The sequence below is a fragment of the Chiroxiphia lanceolata genome, chromosome 3 (genome assembly GCF_009829145.1).
Source record: "Chiroxiphia lanceolata isolate bChiLan1 chromosome 3, bChiLan1.pri, whole genome shotgun sequence".
In the NCBI taxonomy this organism is placed as follows: Eukaryota; Metazoa; Chordata; class Aves; order Passeriformes; family Pipridae; genus Chiroxiphia; species Chiroxiphia lanceolata.
The window spans coordinates 70,971,865-70,994,008 of record NC_045639.1 but is presented as its reverse complement, the minus strand read 5'-3'; the positions used below and the strand labels follow the sequence as shown (position 1 = coordinate 70,994,008).

At 45.1% G+C, this 22,144-nt stretch overlaps 1 long non-coding RNA gene across 1 annotated transcript; it reads right to left on the bottom strand.

Annotated features, from left to right (window-relative positions):
* Positions 1 to 14,439: 14,439 nt before the first annotated feature.
* Positions 14,440 to 18,790, bottom strand: LOC116784529. Its single transcript, XR_004356112.1, has 2 exons — positions 18,668 to 18,790; positions 14,440 to 15,732 (listed from the first exon to the last, which is right to left on the bottom strand). It is a non-coding gene; the product is annotated as an uncharacterized LOC116784529 (long non-coding RNA).
* Between the last annotated feature and the right edge of the window lie 3,354 nt (positions 18,791 to 22,144).

Below are 22,144 nucleotides of genomic sequence, written 5' to 3'. Positions count from 1 at the left end.
ATGTTAATTGTTAAAAACCCTTCAATCACGCTGTTGCAGTCAATGGGTTTTAATGTGAAATTAGTGGGCTCTTGATAACTTACAGTCCAGAATAATCCTGGAGGTTTAGTCATCATTCCTAATAACGAGATGTTACTGAGAACGGAGATTTTACATGATTTTGCCACATTCAGCCCTTCCCCCATGGAAAGGTCTGCCTTTGTGGCACACAACTTCAATTTTCATGCGTACGACTACTTTGTTAGTCTTCCCCTGTGTACTGCTCCATTATACGCCAATTACATATTTTATGTGCCTCTGTGTCGTCTGAACATTTAGAAAAAAACCCACCGTGTGTCCGATATAAGGAAAGAAAAACAATTTTGTCCCTCATGGATTTCTAATTTTATTTTATCGTCCAACTCATCTTGGATATTGCGACTCTTCCTTTGCTCTGATTAATTCTCTCCCTAAGAGTTAAAAACAGGTTTATACTGAAAATATTAAAGTAATTAAACTCTTAAGAGAAAAAAAAAAAAGCTGCAGGCGCTGGTATTCTACAGGCTTAAGGACTAGGGGTGGAAATAAATGTGTAGAGTCTCTCCGATGGGTGATCGCGAAGAGCCGGGGATTTAATAACTTCGGCCCCGCGTTCGGAAATGCCGTGAAATTCGCCTATCAGAGAGGAACGAAATGACGGCCCTCAGACCATTGTTATTACAGTCAACGTGTTTCTACCCTAGAAATTCGTTTAAGAGAGGTTTCCTTTTTATGTAGATAACTAAATACATCCTTTTCTGTTCGACAGACTTAAAAATTTTCGCCTAAATCCGCTCCTCGTATCCACCTAAGAATTTAACTGAAATCTCGAGCACTGACAGCAAACTGACTCCTCGCTGGAAGGAAGGAAAGGAGCGGGGCGGAACAGAGGAGCGGCTGCGGAGCACCGATCCATGCTGCCAGGCCGGGATGTCCCCGAATTCCTTCGCAGGGTCTGTCCCCGCCGCGGGCGAGGAGCCGCCCGGGCCACCGGGGAGCGGGCGCTGAGAGCCCTTGGGACCCACGGACAGCCGCCGGACCCGCTCAGTGCCACTCCTTGAGGCTAAAAAAAAGGAGGGGAAAAGAAAAAAAAAAGGGGGGGGGGGGGAAGGCAGCAGCAAAATTGGCGCTTTCTGTGTGTGTGCGAGCATATCCACGTATTCTTTTCCCCCGAGACAAAGTACTGGTGCCGTGCATCCCTCTGTCACCACAAGGATATCTAATTACTGCTGACAGATAAGAAAAATGTTTTCGGGCGGACCGAGGGGGCTGGCGAGGGGGCAACGGAGTACCGGGCGCATTCCCGGCCAGCCCTGCACCGATCAGTCTGGGGACTGATCGCCACGGTGACTTGGGCTGCTGCTGGTTTAATATTGATCCCCTATTACCGCCACCGAGGAGCGCGTGTTTGCTGGCCTTGCGGGAAGCAGCAGGGTCGGGCCGGGTCCAGCAGTCCTGCCTCTGGCTCCTTTGGGGTGGAGGGAGACCGGCCAGGATTGGGCCCTTCGTGTGCTGCCCCCACGGGAAGAGGCCGGCCAGTGGCAGCATCCCCGTTTCCCACCCATGCCTGCCCCCCCGCCCCCTCCCCGGGAGAGCTCCCGTGGGCGTCGGGCCTTGGGGAGGAGGGGGAACTTTATGTCCTAATTTGTTATGAACGGGAGCTCTTGGGGGGCTGTGGTTTGGTTTGTTGTTGTTTTGGTTTGGGGTTTTTTGTAGGTTTTTTTTTTTTACTCGCACTTCTGGTAAAAAAAGAGCCATTTGTTTACAAAGCCCCTCTGCTCTCATCTGAACCCACCCGACGGGGCTCCCTAAAGGAGCGGGAGGGGGATCCCTCCGTGCCAGGCCCCCTCGCCGGTTCGTTTCTCTATTTGCATCCGCAGTTAGCTGAAGATCATTTTAATAAATAACAATGAAAGGGGAGCGCATCTAGAGGGCTTGTCGGCAACATTCAAAGCCAATAGAGTTTATAATTTTACTCTAATCATTTCTTATTGATTAGAGTAATCAAGATAAAAAGCTAGCCGGGCTCCGAGAAGTTCAGCGGCATATCATTAAAGATAAGAGTCAGTTAATTCTGGCGCAGTAGTAATGGTGACGGCGATGAAGAGTTCATTTGCATGAGATGCTGAGCCCCGTAACAAGAGGACAAAAATCACTAATTAGGACTGCAGAGTGTCTCGAGTTCTTCAAGCACCCTTTCGAGATGAGGGATGATGCAAAGAGACCGCACTTTTATGTAAATCCAGGCCAGGACACCGCGACCGGGGTGCTGCGCCCCGGCAGGGATTGCCGAGTGGGAACGGGCCGGGTCCCCGGGGCCTCTCTGGGCTCCGGTGTGTACGGCCGCCTCCGCATCGAGCTTGCGGGACGCTGGCCGCCCAGAGCAGCCCGGGTAACACGGGGGAAAACACGGCTGCAGCCGGTGCCGGGATTGCCCTGAAATCTGCGAGGTGGGAGAACAGTACAAGAAGAAAAAAAAAAAAGAAAAAAAAAAAAAAGAGGGGAAAAATTAAAACAAAAATAAACCCCGTAGCTTTGCTTAAAAGTTTATTCGTCGGTTCTATTAAAAAAAAATGAAAACAAATAAGCCTCACACCGATGAAAAATAAAAGTCTGCACTAAGGTACCCGTGAGCGTGCGGGTTGCTAAAAACTAGGGAGAGTGCTTCGCGGCAACTTGCGAGCAGAGTCCGCAACTCTGCGGAGAACGGGGAGCGCCCCCAGGTCCCCACCGTCCCGGGTGTCGCGCCGAGGCGAGACAAGCCGGGATTGCGCCAGTCACTCCGGCTGCCTGCGGGCTCCCGGGCACCTCCTTCCCCACGGAGCACGAGTGGGACCATCGCCCCCTCCTTTCATCGTGGTTACTGTCTTCCCCCCTTTCCCTCCGTCTTGTCTCGCCCCCTCTCTGCTCGCACAGACACTCCCAAAGCCGAGCAGAACGTCTCAGCTTCAGTCAGCCCTCCGGGAAGGAAGGACACCCGTGGGGCTTGGGGGAAGCTCCCCTCAAAAGCCGGGGGGCCAGTAGTGGGCTGATGGCTATCGACTTGTTTACTCGCTCGAAAGGTATCAGCCGCGGGAGGCTTGGCAGCTGGCTGTCAGCGCTAACTTTGCCCCTCGCTTGGCCGGGGAGTAAAGGATTCACGGCCTTCTTTGGGCTAATTGTAGGTGTCAGCGTGGAAAGCAGCAATGTTTGCCGCCTCTCAAAAGTCTCACTGTCTCTCTCGCCCCCCAGCAGCTTCCCGGCCAGCCCCGCTGCCCCGCCGCACACGCAGGACCAGGTGCCCCGACTACACCCACCCCTCACAGCCTCCTCTCACTTTCACCCGTGTTCACACCTTTCTCTCTCCACACGTGTCCCTCCTCACCCGCCCCCCGCGGCTCACGCATCTTCCGCTCAAGCACAGGATCCACGCCCGCGTATCCACCCGCGGAGATCCCTCTCCCCCTCCGTTCCTTGCACACTCGCGAGCAAGAATGCACACCCGCGCTTCGCCGTCTCGGGTGCGCGGATTCCTCACGTTCCCAAAGCCCCTTCCCGCCCAAGTGCACCTCCTGGCACCCCCTTGCACGCCCCAGCACTCTCACATGGACATGCGCCCCACCTTCCCTGCAAGCTCACCTGCTCACACGCCCTCAGACAGACAGACAGACAATTCACCCCGCTTCACAAACCTCCTCCCACCCCCGACACCCCCCCCCCATACCCTCGCACACCCCCTGAGCCGGGGCCCGGGGCCGGTGCGGAGGAGGGTGGCCGCTATCCTCCCGCCTCGCCTCCCCGGTCCCCGGCTCTTTGGACTTTTGTCTGGCTATGTGGCTGAAGGCTCCTTTCCCCTTGTTCTTCCCATAGAGAATAAAGTCAGTCTGTATTTAATGGTTATGGCGGATGTGAGGAGGATTTGGCAAATGAAGAGGCCTTTTGCTCTAAAATATTGTTCCTTACGTCGTGTGAGTCTACCAACCCACCACGACCCCATATTCTTCTCCGGGTGTCTGACTCGAATGACAAACGAGCTGATTTTTTCAGTACATCGCTGGGAAATGTAGTGAGTGATAATAGAGATTTCTCTTTCATTTTTTACGCTTGACTTGGTTATTGTTGCTTTTCTTTTCCCGTGATTCCTTCTGAGGATTAGCTCTGACTTCCCCACTATTGGCGGTCAAAGTGGCCCAAACTCTGGATGACAATTGATGGGGATCAGGGGATTGCCCATTCTGTGCCTGTAAGAACTGATTTGTGCAGAGAAACTCATCAAGTATAGGCGAAGAATAAAAGCATTTGGGGGTAAATGTATTCATTGAGAAGGGTTCTTCCAAATTGCTTCTAAGTTTTCTTAATGAAAAGTAACGCTTGCAGCAATCAACGGCTTTTGACGGATTACAACCTGGGTAGGACTATGGGACTGCATTTAAAAGTGCCCCAGCCTTAGCATGGGGGCAACTTGCTCACAAAAGTGTAGGAACGAGGGTCAGGCCGCAAAATACAAAGCTGAGGTTTGATGCATGTAGGAGTAATGAAAGGTGCATTAATTTATTAACATGGTGCGCGCAGGAGAAGTGAAAGAACAGCCCGGTGTAAGAAGAATCATTAACTCTCTACCCCAGGGACCCACCCAAGGCTCGCCATTTACATCAAAATAGTTATTGTATCTTTAGAGAGATTAAAAAAATCCCGCGGCAGCGACGGTCCGTGTAAGAGGGGGAGGAGAGGAGAGGAGAAAAGAAAAAGGAGAGGAGAAGGAGTCAGCGGAGATACAGAGCCAGAGAGAAGGTGGAGGGGGGCGGCGGCCCTGCCCCGGCCCCATCCCGGACCCCGCCGAGCCCTTTTTGCCCCCGCCGGTCTCCCCGGGGCGTCGGGAAGCGGCGCTGGGGCCCCGGGGCCCGGCACCCTGAACCCCCCTTCCCTGAAGTGTGGCTTCGGGCGTTTAAACATCGATTTTGTTAATTAGTCTAATCACTAGGGGCCCTGGAGAGCGGCCCTGGGAGGGAATCGGGCAGGAGGCAGCATTCTGCGGGGAGAGCGGGCTTTGTCCTGGGCTGGGTCAGCGCTCCGCCGGCCCGGCCCGGCCTGCATTTCGCGTCTCGTGGGCTCTTTTCTTTCTTTTTTTCTCTCTTATTTTTCTTAAGCAGTCGAAGAACACAATGAGAACGGCCACGAAGTGAAAAGGGTTAGGCCGGGAAGGAGAGCCGGGAGGAATCTCCAGTCCTTCCCTGCGTTCCCTTCAAATCCGAAAGGCCGGAATATTAACTTTTTTCCCCCTGCATCTTGTCAATGCTATCATGGCTTTGATGGGAGGGTCTTCAAGGTGGCACATTTCTGAACTTAACCCCTTTTCAAACTAACTCTCTACCTCCCTTGTTAGTGCCCAGCTCTGAACTTCTGAAGAGTATTTTTGTGTGAGTCAGGGTTCATTCACTCGGGGGCTTTTGTAGGACTTTCTTCCTTTCAGCCCTCAGTGTGTTACACCAATTAAAGGACGACGTGCTGTAAATGTAATGGGCCGAGCAGTGATTGTTTTTGACAAGCAACAAAACACATAGATCCACCCCTTAGATTAGGCGTTGAAGGGAGGTTCATGCCGGTCAGTTACTGAATAGTTCATGAACTGTAATTCTGAGGCCTTGTGTGAAAGAAAATGTCTCTCTCCCTTTCTTTCTTTTTTTTTTCTTTCTTTTCCCCTCTAAGAGAAGAAACACCAAGCATCTAGGGGCAAGAGGATGGCTTGGGAGGGTGAGGGGAGTTGGAGGAGAGCAGAGGTAGCTTTGTCTTGTCATTTAGAAAGGAAAAAAAAAAGAAGCTAACAGTCAAGGCACTTTATGTCACTAAACATGTCAGCTGCCTTTGCAGAGATGCTCCTCTCCATACATCTCCATAGGCAGCCTCGACCTAATAACCTGCTACCTGCTCCCATCCACACAGTATTTTTATGTTGTTCAGATCTTCCTTGTAGCTGGGCCAGAAGACTTGATAATTCTGACTTCATTTCACAAGAGGAAGAAAATGTGGATTAGACTTGAACCTTTAAGGACCATAAAACACAAGAGAAATTGTATCATATCATGGACCTGATCCTGTTCCTCTTCAGCTCAACACGGGGAAAAAAAGAAGGGAAAATTCCTCTATAATCCGAACAGGACCTGAGTCAAAATGGTTTGGGAAATGGAAAATGATCCTTTACCAAATGTCTAAGGGCCAAGGGGGTCCTCGACTTGTTGTTTATTTGAGTCAAAACAACCTGGATATTCCCAGGGAAGGAGTAGACACAGTCACAGGCTGTGGAAAGAGTGAGAATAAAGAGATGAATGTTTCTTCTTTAAAATAAGTGAGTTTCTTCAGCCTTTCCTATGAAAGATTACCCTGGGCACATCACATTCCCTTTAATCCCAGAGGCATCTGCAGTCCTGCAGCTGCTCGAGTAGCACGTGTGGGTTTCTGAAGGGAACCACAATAGTGTACTCTGTGGAGACGGGTTGCGAGCAGATACAGCACAGAAATGCCTTCAGAGCCCTTTGGGAGAGGGATATGCCTCTACCTGTGGCTCAAAAAGTCAGCCTCTGGGGCAACCTCTGAAAAGTAAACCACCTTGGAACTCCTACTGAAGAAACCCAACATGATCTGCTCTCCACTTTTGCCTGGACATCATTTCACCCCTGAATTGATAAGTTAAATGAACAGTCTGTCTTGTGTTCGGATGTGTTATTTCTCTAGGCTTTTTTTAGCAACTCCCACACTTTGCTAAATCCCTGTTAATTCCTGCAGGGCCTCTGCAAACCCCAAAGACACTTGTGGAAACCATGGGCCAGCTGTCACTCCAAGATACAGAACTACTGCCATGCAATAACCAGATCGCAGCCGTTTTGGGCTAGGTAGCAGTGCACAGCATATTTTTCTAACCCTTCTTCCTTTCACTTTGATACAATGGGACCTAATTCCTGCAACTCTTTTTTTGGATGCAGCAAGTTGTTTACACTGGTAATAAGCACACTGTATGTGCTGTAAAATTCGTACTTGTTACTGCAGGAGATTAATGAATATGTGAATCACAGCTGAGGAGTTTAACTCTCATTGACTTCATTATGCAGAAGGTATCAGGAAACAAAAAGACACGTGTGCTAACTCATAAACAGAAGTACATTTCTAATTCCAGTCTGCAGGCCCCATGAGAGCAGACTTTACATCTGCTCCCCCAAAAGAACTGTGTGTTGCTCATGCTGGCACACAGACCACAGCCATTTGAGGCCACAAATGCCGTAGATGAGGATGCTGCGTGGATGATGGGCACATATGGGGAGACTCCTGACTTGGGGTTGTGAGATCTGCTCCCAAGGGAAGCGGATCAGAATAGAGTGGAGGTCAGTGAGTGCCCCAGCAAAGGATAAGGTCACCATCTGATCTGTGCGTTTGATTAATGATAGTGCAAAATGTTGGAAAATATTATGGTATACACAGAAATACGTGAAAAGGGCCCCTCCCATGTTTCCCACCCTTCTCATCAGCGGAGGAAGAAAGCTCCACCTGATAAAATGAAGTAGAGGTATTTCTGCAGACAGAGGGTTCCTGAAGAATTTATTCCTCTTTTTCCTTTTCAACTAGGTTGAAAAAGACTTTCAAAAGACTTAGCCCAGGAAAGCCAAGGAAATTTTCTTTTTCAGGTTGGGAGAGAATATTCAAAGCAGCCAAGTAAAACAAGTTATAAATTTGTAAACATTTCTGTCATGAAAATGGCCTGTTCTGGTTGCAGTAGGACGATTCTCATTTGCTAGAGAAATCATAACCTGCACAGGGGTTGCCAGTTGTACGTAATGTAGCTGTCCTAAGCCTGTGCCAAACAACCTTTCTGCTATGCCAAACCATCCCAGATTTTGTGTAAATTTATTACACCAAGCACACAGCAGCTGTTTAATTGCAGAGAATTTAGGACAGGAAGTGAAGAATAAATCTGCATCCAATTGAATCCACAGCATGTAATTATCTGGAGCACAAATGGGTAAATAACTAAAACTAATGTGTCTAGGAAAATAAAAGCACACATATAGACACATATTTGTGTGGAGCATGAAAGTGTGTTTCATTCAAGTAAAATGACTCACTTGCAACGTTCCCTTGATCTGGCTCCAAGTGTTTGCAGTGTGCCTTACAATTCTCTCCTGAAGAGTGCTACATGACTTCAAAGCACAGTAACTTTTTTCCAGGTGTTACAGAGTACAGCAGCAGATCTCATGATCTGATGGCTCAGAATACTAGGCAGGAGGAAATTAGCCTGTAGATTCATCACAGAAATTAACAGAGATTTGTGCTGTATGAGGCTGACTGTACTCTCTTCCAAGGAATGAAGAGGAATGAGAAAAAGCACCTACTTCCACTAGTGAAGAAAATGACTGTGTTTGTGCCTTCCACAGAACTGGAGAAAATGAGAACTAGATTAATTTTTATTTATTTCCTTTCAGACAGAAGTACAGTATTTTTCACACTTTCCACAACTCTGAACTTTTCCCAAAGAAGAAGGAGTGTGTTTTTTTCAAGAACAGGTTTTAATTTCTGCTGATTGCTGTGAAAATTCACGTTTGAAAATGAACCAGTAGAAAAGTATACATTCAATGAAGATGGACAGGCTGCAGTAAGCTGCCCTGAAAAAAATGTGGGTAAAGTTTCTGGCTTGTAGATAGATGATTGACAAGTAATGTAATCTCCTGGGGAGATGGTTTTCGGATCTCCTCCCCAAATAGATGTTGAAAGCACCGTCCTGCTTATCCAAGGATATTATGATGTGAATACAGTACTGGCTAGCTGCACACAGCAGAAAGGCTGTAGTCTGAAAAATCTGTGACCCATATATACTCGTAAATGTGGTATCCAGAAAGAGTGTTTACTAGTCAGCTCCCTGCATTTTCCCTCTTCTCCTCTACATAATTTTCCATGGCTTGCATAACCATTAGGATGCTCGTGTTAACACAGCTTTCCCAAAGCTATGAGCCACTTTTGCAATCTTTTTAGCTCTCAGGTTTTCTCAACAACCCACTGCAGGGGGAAAAAAAAAATCCACTGAACTAATCATACCACATTCCTTTGGGTGGAAGAGTTTATTGAAGATTTTAATTTTTTTTTAATCGAGATATTTTGGGAGAGAAAGCAAACAGAGAGGATCAAGAAATTTTTCATTACTGGGTGACTGAATGATAGTGAGACTAGAGGAGATTGACTGTTTTGTAGAGAGATTAGCAGAATTCACATTGCCACTGAATGAAAGGTGGAGGAGGCAGAAACCCCAAACAAGTGAATTCAATTACTTCTGAAAGGAATAGGGTAAATGAGGATTCCCTCTTTTGGGGTTTGCTCCAGGAAATATTTCTGAAAAGGTTTGTTGAAGAATACCAGTCATCCAAACCTCAATTTTGTTATCATATAAAAACTCATCGCTCCATGGCAGCTTGTGATTTGGAAACACTTCCCTTGTTTTGCGTATGCAGTTGGCATGTCACCTCTCCATTTAATTTCACTCTCAGATTACACCACCCAGTGCAACTTGTTTACACATGTGGCAAGGGTTTCAAAAGAAATATAAGCCTGATTCCAAGCCCACCGGAGTTAAAGAACAGATCCTCCTCAGCTTCTCTGGATAACAGCCCTGGCGGAGGGAGCAGTGAGCCACCTTCTCGGGCTGTGAGTGTGATTGCTGGTTCTGGGAGGTTTGCTGTGCTCAGAGCTTTAGCATGCCCTGGCACAGCCTGTAACAGCCTAGAGTCACGACCTGGGAAGTTTGGAATTTCAGTTTATTTGATATGTGGCAATATTGTAAGCAATATGGCATGGTAGGAAGTAGCATTTGTTCTGCAGGCTATTAGAGCAAGGTCTGTTGATCGAGAAGTAGCATGTTCTCAATGCAAGCCTGTATCTCTCTGGGATCTCCTTGGAGCAGGACAGCCCTCCCAGTCATGCAACACTCTCCCCTCTTCCCACTACATTTAAGGATGCCAAGCACAGAGGTCCTCCCAGCTGCACTAGGACCTCCAGGAACTACCAGAGTAAGGACTAGGAGCTGAGGCAGCAGCTCCTGAGGGGAGTAAGGAAGTTTCCCAGCAGCACTCCTCCCCTCATCCTGAAGTATCAGAAGACATTGCTGAACAGACTCAGAGTGGAGAGACATTGACTTGCAGATGTTCCTTCCAAGCAGAGATTTCTCCTTTCCACACTGGCTGGCCCCCTGCCATCCCCAGAACTGTCTCTTAGTGCTGCCAAAACTGACATACCCTCACTCCTTTCCTATCTGCCATCCTGCCTCATCTGTACCTGCCAATTTCTGTTCCTTCTTTGTGGGTGCCTCTGCCCTCCCAGATCCCCCCAGCTCAAGGGACATGGTTCCATATCTTTAGTCCTACCAAAACTCCCTCCACAGTTTTGGATGCCTTAGAAAAGCTTCACACTCTCCTGGCAGTCAGAGTTATTGGGTGAGGTGCTGTATAAGATGCAGGAGACAAACTGGTCTCTGCCCTTCACTGTCTTCTACTCATGTTCTCAGTTTATCCTATCCCCTCCCAGTCTTCCCTCTCATCCATTCCCACAGTAGCAGGTGGGGTTACATTTTATTCACTCTATTTATAACTTTATTTTGGCTGTGTGCTCTGGAGGGATAGATAGGGACTTAGATTGATCAGAACAAGGTAACTTCTGAGAATCCATCTCAACCTTTTTTCACTCTCTAAAAAATAAACAAAATTTTCGTCTTCCCGAGACTGAGATTAAGGTCTTAAACTGCAGAGCTGGAAGGAGTCCGGAGGGCAGCTCCCTCTCTGCAGCAGAGTGTAAGAGAACTGCCCCAACCAAACATGCTGTGTTGACCTCAGGTGCAGGAGAAGGTGGCAAAGGGTGACTGTGTAAGGAATTATCTTCCTATTTTCAAAGTCTGCTCTTGGAGGATGCATCTTGCTCTCCTCCCAATGCCCGCAGCAAAAGCAACACCCAAAAACCAAGTTGCTGGGAAAACCTGCTCACTTATTGGAGCAGAAGACCACAGAGGTATCAAATCTGCAGCTGACAGGAGTGGGTGCTGTTTCACTAAAGAAAATGAAGCTGTGCTGCTCTCTCCCAGCTGATGATGTGACCTTAGCTGTATAATACATGCCATGTACAGCCATGTGACAGACTCTCTCCCTCATTGAGGGTGTTCCTGTTTGCAGGGGGAGTCCAGGAGACTGAAAGAAATTCTTGAGCTCCCTTTCTAAATCCCTTCTCTAATAAACTCTTATCCAGCCTCTTCCTTACTCCGTATGTCTATTCTATTCCAACAGCCTAATTATTGCAAAGAGCTCATTTATGGCCAAATTTCTTATGTTTTTTTACTGGCATTTTACTCAGTAATCCTCCAGTAGTTTGTCTATGATTTTTTGCATTGTCCAAATATCTGGCCGTTTCAAAACTCATGTATGACTCAGGACTGAGCTATGAGGTATTTAGGATCATCAGTTTGTACCAGAACCATTTCTAAATAAGTTTCCCCACCTTTTACATAATTTTCCCTTTAATATCTTCCACAATGACAGTTCTTCGGTACTCAGGGATGAGAACATTCGCCAATAGACTTTCTAGTTACTCACCATGTTACATCCAAGGCAGAGACTTTGGAAAGTATCTACATTTCTCCAGCATATCTGATCCTGTAGTAGTTTTCAGGACATGCATCAGAAAACTTTGAACCTGAGCGTGTTGTGGAAGTGGAGAGACTATCTTCTTTTATAGAGTGTCTCTCTTGAGCAATCTGTCTCAGGGCAACATTTGAAACTGACTTCCACTAGGCAGCTGGGACAAGTGGTCTGTAGCATTTTTCTTATTCCAGGGCATGGGGGTGACTATATATTCCACTACTTCTCCCATTTGTAGACAACCTGCCTCTCTGAACTCCTCTGGATTACTTAGATCATTGTTGATATTAGATCTTTAACTTTATAAATTAAATATGAAATCTTCACATTTACATAGCTTATGTATTCTTGTTTCAGAGCAGCCTCACATTTGCAGGGACCTGCATCTGGGCCCACAGGGGCTACAAACTCCGTAAGGGGTTTTCAAATTGGATCTGCCAAGACAAAAGAAAAACCCTAATTCTGAAGTGGTTAAATCTCACATGCCACTGCAGTTGGTGTTTCTTTCTTACTCAGTTTAGGTAGTAAGTCTGCAATATTGGCAAGTCCACAAACAAGGCCTTCGTAGTAAATGCAGAGCCCCACAAAACTCTGCGCATCTGTGACTGCCTGGGAAATTGCCCAGTCCTGTGCACAGCCATATTTTTCTTTTTGTTAGAGAAAACTCTCTCTTGCTGAGCTGTGTGTCCATGAGAAGTAGTCCCTTTTCAGAGCAACTCTCATTTCAGGAAGCTCAAGTTCAGTGGTAGCCTTGATCTGATCCCAGGCTAGTTGTAAATGCAGTCTTTCTCACCAGCAGTCTCTGAGTGTGCCCTGAGCCATCTCAGCAGAGCAGACAGGCTGAGAGGGACCTATTTTGCAGTGACCGTTTCCAAGATCACTCAGTGTCAGCCAGAAGCCGGCACTTTCAAGTGCTGCTTACTGACGCAGTAGAAATGCTGTCTCCTGCCCTTCACCCCTGCTCTTTGCTTCCACTGCCACTTGCCAATTCTTCTTAAAACCGAGTATGGAAACCAGACTGCAATATCCAAGGTGTTATCCGCTCATGACCGTGGCTGCACCTGCAACCATGTTATTTCTTTCAGTATGTTCTACTTTGTACTGAGGCATGCACTATTGCCTCCCTTCACCAGACCTGTGGACGGCATCCAAGTTACTGCTGAAGGCACCTTTAGGTCTTCAGTGGTCTGTACAATGCCTTCTCCCCAGACAGTGTGGGGCAGTTTAATGGGTCAATGACTCTAAAGATGAGCCTTGAGTCTTCATTATGAAGTAGAACAAGTGACTTCAGGACTCAGAGGAACTATACTTGATTCCTTACCAGAGGCACAATTTCATAGTCTTTTTCACTAACTAGAGTCATTAAAAGACGTCCTGACCCAGCGCTGCCCCTTTCTCTGTTTGCTGCCCATAATTCACAAATGCACAGTTACCATATGTTCTGGTTGTGTTGGTGTTAGCAAGAATTTTGGCTCAAAAGAGGACTGAAACAATTATTGGCTTCCAAGTCTACACTGCCTGCAGTCTGGGAAGGGGGGAGGGGGGGGCTTTTAATATAACATTTAATTAGCTTCTCTGGACCAAACACCCCACCACACAAGTGGGTACTGCCAAGTAGTGTTCTCTGACAGGAGACAAGCTCGTACACACTAGGACAGCTCAGTCACTGAGCCAGCCTGCAGCAAACAGGGGTCATCATGGGATTACCTTTGAACCTGCACTGCTGCCCCAAAGCAAACTGCTTATGCAGGTGCCACCCCTGATGCACTGCAGCATTCACTGCCAAGATTTCCCAGATCTCAAGGCACATCTTGGATCCTCCTCAGCTTTCTTTTACTAGCAGATTGCAGACTGTGTTGTGACACCTTCTTCTCCTATTAAGCAAGGCCATTCATGCCCTACAGATAGATCTTTTAGCTCATCTACTTCATCCACGCAGCCTAGACCCCGCTGTTGAGACACTGGCCTTTCACAACAAGCTGTGGAGTGGGCTGCATGGTGCCAACTGTGGTCTCTCCTCACTTCAGCCCATGCCCACCCAATGACCTGTATGCTCAGCTGGTACCCACTGTCCTCAGAACTGGTGAGCCCTCACACATTTGGCCACAGCCAACACACCTGCCTGAGATGGCTAGGTCAACAGCTCTGACCCTTGTACTTCTTCGTGCTTTCAGTCCATAAACTGCACCTTTTCCTCTTCAAAGGTGGGTGAGGGCTTTCACTGAGTGCCACTAGTTACTCCATTTTGGCCACATGCCAGGCTATGGTTATTGTGGTGTTTCTCTACCTGCCTCCCCTTAAGTGAACAGTTAACAGGCTTAGCAACCATTCTCCCAGTCACACAAACCAACTGTACCATTCCTTCTAATCACTCAAGTGCCATCAGGAGGATTCCTATCCCGTGTGTCCAACTCTTGCCCATACTCACTGTATCTACAGCACTGAGCATCTCTCTCTCTCCCGCAGCAATGTCCCCTTTCAGTGTACAGCTGCAGCTGAGCCCCGTGACAAATTCCAGCACCTCTCAGAACGGCTCTGGCCTCCTTTCACTGGTCTTTGCAGGCCACGCCAAGTCCGGCTGAGTCCCTCTAAGTTGGTCCATGGCCAAAGCATCTTGGCAGTCTTTGCTGGAGGTGTGCCAGTAGAGAAGGCTCCTCAGGTTGTCCTCAGCTTAGGTAGATTCTTCCCTTCTCTTTTCCAAGACCCCCACTGGGCCCCAGTCTATGTGGATGGTTTATAGTTTCTGGCTTTAGAAAGTGTGTCTCAGTTGGGAAGTAAACTGCGCTTTTTTTTTCTTTTTTTTTTTTTTTTTTTTTTGCAGGTAGTGTTTTCAGACCTATTTGTTCCTGGGAAACACTGTTCCTGTCCATCTTCTCTGACATAAAGGTTCTGGTCATGCCTTCCCAGATCATTCACTGCAACTCTGCAACTTTTTAGCCAGTTTCTTGTGTATTGGTACAGCTTGTTCAACGTCTCTTCCAGTTTCTGCAGCTGGAACAGTGTTATAAGGCTAGGCAGCAGAAGTCCTCCAGCAGCCTTAATTCCACATCAGGTTTCTGACTTTTGCAACTTTCTGATTTTCTTGTGCTGTTGGTATTTTTAGCTTTTTTAATCCTCACTGCTGTCCTGCTCAGTTAGTAACCTCCAAGCTTGCCAAAGATTCTTTGGCCTTCCCTGTCCCCGGAAAAGCTGCTGGTTCTCAGCCATCTGGTTACTGGTTCCTTATTCATTTATTTTGAACTTGTTCCAGCCTCTGCTGCCCCTAAAAATTTTACCTCCAGTCTCAGGCCATCTCCCAAGCCTTTCAGGCAAAGCCTTCAGATGTTGCTTTAATCCCTTCTGCAAGGTCTCATGTTCTTTTCTCGGTCTTAGACCTCATTTAGTCACTTGTGATAGCCTCCATTTCTGCAGGTTTTGTTCACAGAATTCCACAGGAAGTCTCAGTGCATGGCAGAGCACAGCATTCCTGTTTTCCTTTCTCTACTGGAAACAGCTCATTTGATATAACTTAGAATTGCATTTGCCTACTTGGCAACCCTGTAACATAACATCTCATGGTCAGAGTGTGGTAAGTAACAGAAGGAGGTACTTTTTTTCCCCCTTTTGCATTTCTACGTGATGAACTTCTGGCTTCAAGCAGGGATCCTTCCAATTCATCTTTAAGGACATTTTGCATGATTACAAACTATCTTCATTCTCTTTGTAAAGGCCAACATCTCTTCCTGCTGAATATTCCCATCCTTTTCTTTATAGCTGATGCTACCATGTTTGGCACCCAGTTATTTATTAAAAATATAAATCTTCTTGAGAAATTCCAGGAATAAAATTCCATTTCAGCATAGCCAACTCTCTCCTCTTCTCTAGACAGCTCCTTTTCCACCTCATAGCTCTCCAGTGGCCCTTCAGTCTCCCACAAGATGCTATGTGCTGGAGTCCCTTCACAAATGCTTCTGGTTTAGCTACAGCACTCAATTTCAAGTTTGAGCCTGACTCAAATGAAGCTGTTTTCTAGATCTGCTTTATACTTCAAGGAGTAGGCATGTTCAGGGCACAGTTCATCTTGTCTTGACATGGAAGTCTGAAACAGGTCAAAAGAGTAAGATCTGCAAGTGTTCCTCTGCCTCTCTTGAATAGAAAAAGACACTCAGAACACTAAAACAGGAGCAGATGACTAAAGCTAAGTGGAATTGTGTACCTTCTAGAAACTCCTACTTCCCCTGAAATACCTTCCATGATGTTTTTAGAGAAGATGGCAGGGGAGAAACTGCACAAGCAGTTAAAACCAGCCTCCTGGACATCCAGAGAACCTTCTGCACTTTTGAATTCTTTTGTATTTCTTTGGATATGTCTCCTGTACTGATTCCTCCCTGTGCCATTTTAAGAAATTTGAGTGAATTAAAAAAACTCAGAGTCACTTTTTCCTTTCTCAATCACTTTGAAGTGCTGCTATATTGAATATAGTTAAAAAGTAATACTAGTGTGCACCTTTTACCAGCCTTCTCAAAGCTGTATTAACTGTGAAATTACTGTAAAATTGTGTTTGCAGTTATTTGTGTTTGTTTTTCTCCCAGTCTCAGCTGCCAAGGGGAAAAAGAAATCATATGAAAAATCCAGTAAAGTTCCGTACCAAGGATACGAATTTGGACCGCAACTCTAGAAGCATCAGGTGAAAAAAAAACATTCATAAGTCATCATTTTTCATGCTTGGTAAGTCATCATTTTTCATGCTTCTCGTGCTCGGTATGCTTGGTAGCATTACAGCTATGGCTACAAGAATTTTTTCCCCCACTTGGGATCTGATCCTGCTCATACTCCCAGCAACACCTCCATTAGTAATACACTGATTACCAGGGGCTTTGTAAAAATATTGTTCAATATTGCCAGAAAACTCGTTGCAGGAACGCTGAAGCTAACACTAACACCAGCTCTCCATTCTCAAAGGCATTTTTAATATGGAGGACACGGTGATACAAAAATATGTCTAAGCAACATAATTGCCCTATCCAGAATGATTTCTAAAGCCTCACAAAGAAACCACCTTAAATTTAGGAACCCGCCCCTAGTTGGGAGTCCAAAGCTCTCAAAGCCACAGGACTGCTACTAGAAGACAAAAGGCAGTAGGAAAACATATAAAAATCCAATGTAACTCTTGAACAGCCTCTGCTGCTCTATAATAAGAGAATAATAGAGTGTGGCCCTCTTATAGTACTCTATCTGAGGATCTCAGTGGCTACACAATGGATGAGTTAGTTTGTCTCTTAGCCTAAAAGAGAAAAATGTCCAAAACAGAGCTGTGGGAACACAGTACATCTCCAGTTCAAATCACAAGTCTCTGGGAGCTCTTCAAAGCATGGAGAAAGCCTTACTCATGGAGTATACCTTGTTCCATTTCCCTGTAATGGTTTAACTCCAGCTGGCAACTAGTACCATGTAGCCACTCACACACACTCTGCTGTGGATGGGGAAGGAGAGTAGGGAAAAAAGGCAAAACCTATGGGTTCAGATGAGAACAATTTAATAGTGGATATAAAATAATAATACTAGTAGTAATAATTATAACAATAATAGTAATGAAAAGAGAGACAACAAAAAAAAGAGATATAAACCCCAAGAGAGGCACGTTATTCTCAACACAACTGCCCTCCACTCACTGACCAATGCCCAGCCTGTCCCCAAACCACGATCAGACCTAGACAACTCCCTCCAATTTATATACTGAGCTTGATGGTCTATGGTATGGAATATTCTTTTGGCTAGTTTGGCTAGTTTACAGCTTTCCTGGCTACACTCCCTCCTGGCTTCTAGTGCACCTCCTCTTGGCAGAGCATGAGAAACTGAAAAGTCCTTGACTTCGGGTAAGCACTACTTAGCAACAACTAAAACATCAGCGTGATATCAACATTGCTCTCATACTGAATCCAAACCACAGCACTGTACCAGCTACCAGGAATAAAACTAACTCTATCCCAGCCGAAACCTGGGCACTCTCTTTTGGCACCACAAGGATACAGAAAAGCTGAGAGCTGCATGGAGCATATCAGAAGCAGCTTGGCAATTTTTTGCTACCATTTCTGTGCTGATACTTGCTTTCGATGCTTGCAATTTTGCATTCTAAAAATACTAAGTAAACTAATTATTTTATAAGAGAGGTTGAATGATAGGCTATATATAAAGTACTATCTAACGCATTGAACAGAAAGATATAGGCAATAAGGCATATGTGTGCCCACAAGCTTTTCACCAGAATTTGAGGTGCAAGAAAAAGTGCAAGATTTTTTAGTAGTTCATTGGTTTTAATGGCCTGGAATAGTGCATAATTTATCCTGAACACCAGTCAATTAAAATATTACTCATCCAATAGTTTTATTTTTAAAATCTTTCTAAAGACATTTTCTGCCACATGCTGCATAGGATATAGTCCTCTAGACATCCAAACAGTTCTTGATTGCACATTTTTAAAACACTCAAACCAATGGCTCCAGGCAATAAGTTCCAGGACATCAGAGCTGGGATACTGTTTAAACGTAAACATCCTAGATTGCAGTAGCCCTTGTCTTTGCCTTCCTCCCCTGGAAGGTGATGGCTTCCCATGTTCAAACAAAACACTTCTGCAATGCTAGGTCACTTTCTTGGTAACAACACTGAGCAGGCTGGACTGGATGTAACCACTGTCTTTGACACAGCTTTTTCAATGTATAGGGAAAAATGTCAAAACTAAACCAGTAAAGACCTCCAGCCAGCCAATTCTCCCAGTAGGTTAAAAAATATGCATGTTAAAATGCCAGGACTGTCTAACATTTCACTTGAAGTCCTCAATAGCAACACCACTTTGGTACTGTAGCAAGAAAAAAAGAGTATAAAAAAATCTGAGGTCTACAAAAAGGCCCTTCAACTTTAAAGTGAATGTATTCTTGGAGAAGTGAAGGGTCTGTTGTGCAGATGGCTGTTTGCTCTCAATGCTAGAAGCAGACACTCTTCAGTGAGGAGGAAAGGGGAGTCAGATAGCGTATTACCATGCAAAAGCAGCAAGCTCTGCCTATGATGACTGCAATATTAACTCCCAGGGCTTCCTGCGGCTGAGAGGCAGCAGCGGCAGCAGCAGCGAGTTTCACTTGCCCCCTGCCCCCCACCCCCAAGCTTCCAGGTTCAATAAAGATTACATCATGGAATAAGTATGCCATGTAAGCCTGAGAATCAAAGCCGTCACAATTGGCGGCTGTTTAACTGTAATGTCGCTGAAACACATACTCCCCCTATGTGCACATACACTTTCCCCCTCACCCCTCCCAGCCCATCCCAAACCCTCCGTGGCTCCTACGGCTAAGGGTAGTATTATTGGGGAGAGGAAAATCTGATCAAAACTGTCGACTGCAAACTGCCGATTTTCTATGGATTCAATAAAGGCCACCTTAACGATTTCCCTAATTAATGGATGACATCTTTGGCTGGAGGAGAGGCGCTGTATTCTACTCTGCCTTAGTCTTTGTTAACCTTCTAATTAACTTTCGTAGGTCACCCAGGTCTCCCAAACCTAAAAGTGAAGAGAGCCATTGTGCTAGAAGCAGTAAACTTACTTTTTCTGCCTGGTACTTAAAAGGGAGAACGATTATAGGCAGGGAAAAATAACTCCATTTAAACTCTTTGTTACTGCAGAGAATGCATAGGTCCCTGCCTTAGAAAATAATTGAAACACCTTTTATACCAATATTTGCATGCATAATACACCAAATTAGCAAATATACATCTAAATTCAGCTGCAGTTGCAAATTGATTAGGCATTTGGAGGGGGTTTTGGTCTCCCTTTTTTTTTTTTTGGAATGTCAACTTCAGTGCATCAACAAAAGGAATTGGATTTCTTGAGCAAATTGCAACTGCAACAGCTATCAGCTTTTACATGGCATGATCTCCAGCAAAGAGTCTGGACTAATAGTACACACACATGCATTCTAACACTATAATATTAGGCCAGATTAATCCCTGTGGTAAGACCATTGAAGTCAATGGAATTGTATCAGAGATGAATTTGGTTCACTGCCTTTTGTGGAATCTAATATGAATTGACCATTGAGCTGGAGGCATCAAAGATGATAAATACAGCCCTCTTTCAGGCAGTCTGATGCAACCCAAAAAAGGGCAGGCAGAAGGCATTTAGGATGGGTGGCCTTTTCTTCTGTCTACAGCTTTCTCAGGGAAATTCTGCCCTCATTCACGCCCATTGACTGAAGTCAATTAAATTATTTTAATAAATTGTAATTAAAATTCACAGTGTACAATGAAAGATTGAAACTTCATAGCACAACTTGACTAATAAACCTGAAGTTAATTGCTTCTTGAAAGTAAAGATTGAGAGTGCTTCTTTGGCTTACGGAAGAGACACAAAATTAATTGTTCCTAGTTTTCTCTGCTCAGCAGAGAACAACAGGGCAGAGTAGAAGAGAGTAATAATTGTTCCCCAATATAAACATACAGATGTACATCCCTGCACAAATATCTGGCTATGCAACCTGTATTCTTGGACAGAATGAACTGAGCTTAAAATTTATGTTGAAAAAAATTTATGGTGAAATTTTTGGATCACCTGAAAAGGAAGTATGATATACTGATTAAAAGAGACCTGAAAATCAGGCTATCTCCAGCCTTATCCCTTACTGCCATTGGTCCACAGTGGAAAATGGTGACTTTGACCTTGATTTAGTTTCTCCAACTTTGGGGAAGTTATGTGTCACTGAAGTAGCATTAAAAAAAAGAGGCCTTGACTGATCAGGTATGCAAGGTGTAGTCATGAAAAATGCAACATGCCAAACCAAAAGTGTGAGACTATTAAATTCTTTTTTTGATGGTTTGATTCTACCACCATGTACATATTTTCTAGTGGAATAATTGGCATGTAAGATGACATCTACTGCTTCTTTACTCTCTGATCAAGTGGTGCAAAGTATATTAATCATCCTTCCAAGTGTCTCTTGATTGTCTTAGAAACATCTTGGCTCTGGATACATAACTCTGAGGATATTTGAGTCATGTCACCTTTCAAAAACATCTTCAGTTATACACGCCCTTTACATTTCTGCCTGCGAGGTCCTGAAAGAAGTTTGGCATCATGTAGTACTGATGGATGAGGAAAGACAATCAAACTACATGTATGAGATCAAGATACAAGTACTGCAAAAGCCTGTTTTTATGGTCAGATGAATCCCACCTTCATTTCCTCTACACTTCTGTTCCCCATTTGTGAGAATGGGGATTCACCTCTCAGGAAAGTAGACAGCTACTTTTAGGTCATCTACTAAATCGGTACTTTTGCGATGCAATTAATCTCATCCAAATTCAGAATCTAAAATAGATCCGAGAAATACATCGCAAAAAACATGTGGGGGGGGGGGGGTTTCAGCATAAGGGGAGATGAAGATAACCAATTCTGCAATTCAGATTTCTAAAGGCAAGTAAAATTAATCTCCTCTGTTTGTTTATACAATACCAAGCGCAACAGAGGCCTCTGATAAAAATAGTTTAGATATCTTGTAATAGTGTTTTAACTGCCTTTGCATCTTAAATAATTCAATGACTAATTAATTGGGATAGCTGGTTAACACTCAGTAGAATAAAACATAAGACATTTTTCTCATTGTCATGGTTTAACCACAGTTGGCAACTAAGTACCACACAGCTGCTTTCTAACATACACATACCTCCCATCAGTGGGATTAGGGGTGACAATCAGAAAGAAGGTAAAACCCATGGGTTGCCATAAGAACAGTTTAATAATTGAAACAAAACATAATAATAACATTATGATAATAATAACTGTAATGGAAAGGGAAACAACAAAAAGAGACAGAGAAATGAAATCCAAGAAAGAAAGACAAGTGATGCACAATACCCACTGACCAATGCCCAACCTGTCTCCAGACTACAACCAGCCCCTCACAGACAACTCCACCCAGTTTATATACTGAGCATGATGTTCTAAAGCATGAAATATCCTTTTGGCTAGTTCAAGTGCCCTGTCCTGGCCACACTCCTTCCCAGCTTCTAGTGCACCTCCTCTTGGCAGAGAATGAGAAACTGAAAAGTCCTTGACTTAGAGTAAGCACTACTTAGCAATAACTAAAACACCAGTGTGTTATCAGCATTTTTCTCAAACTGAATCCAAACCACAGCACTGTATCAGCTACTAGGAAGAAAACTGCTTCTATCGCAGCCAAAACCAGGACACTTGGTAATGAACATAACAGACGATTTAAAACTTGTTGTTTCAAACTAAATAAATGATCTGTGATAATATTTCACAGCAACTGGGACATTCATTATCTGTCTTCTTGACACAACACACTGGGTTGTGTGTACCCAGAACTGGAATTGACTATCTGACTCTGACATTAAAGTCACATTTTACAGTCTGTGAAAGATGCCTCCCTCCAGCTCAGCCCATCATTTTCCAGAGGAAATTAATTATTTTTACCAGATAGCCTTGCTGTTAAATTGGATTA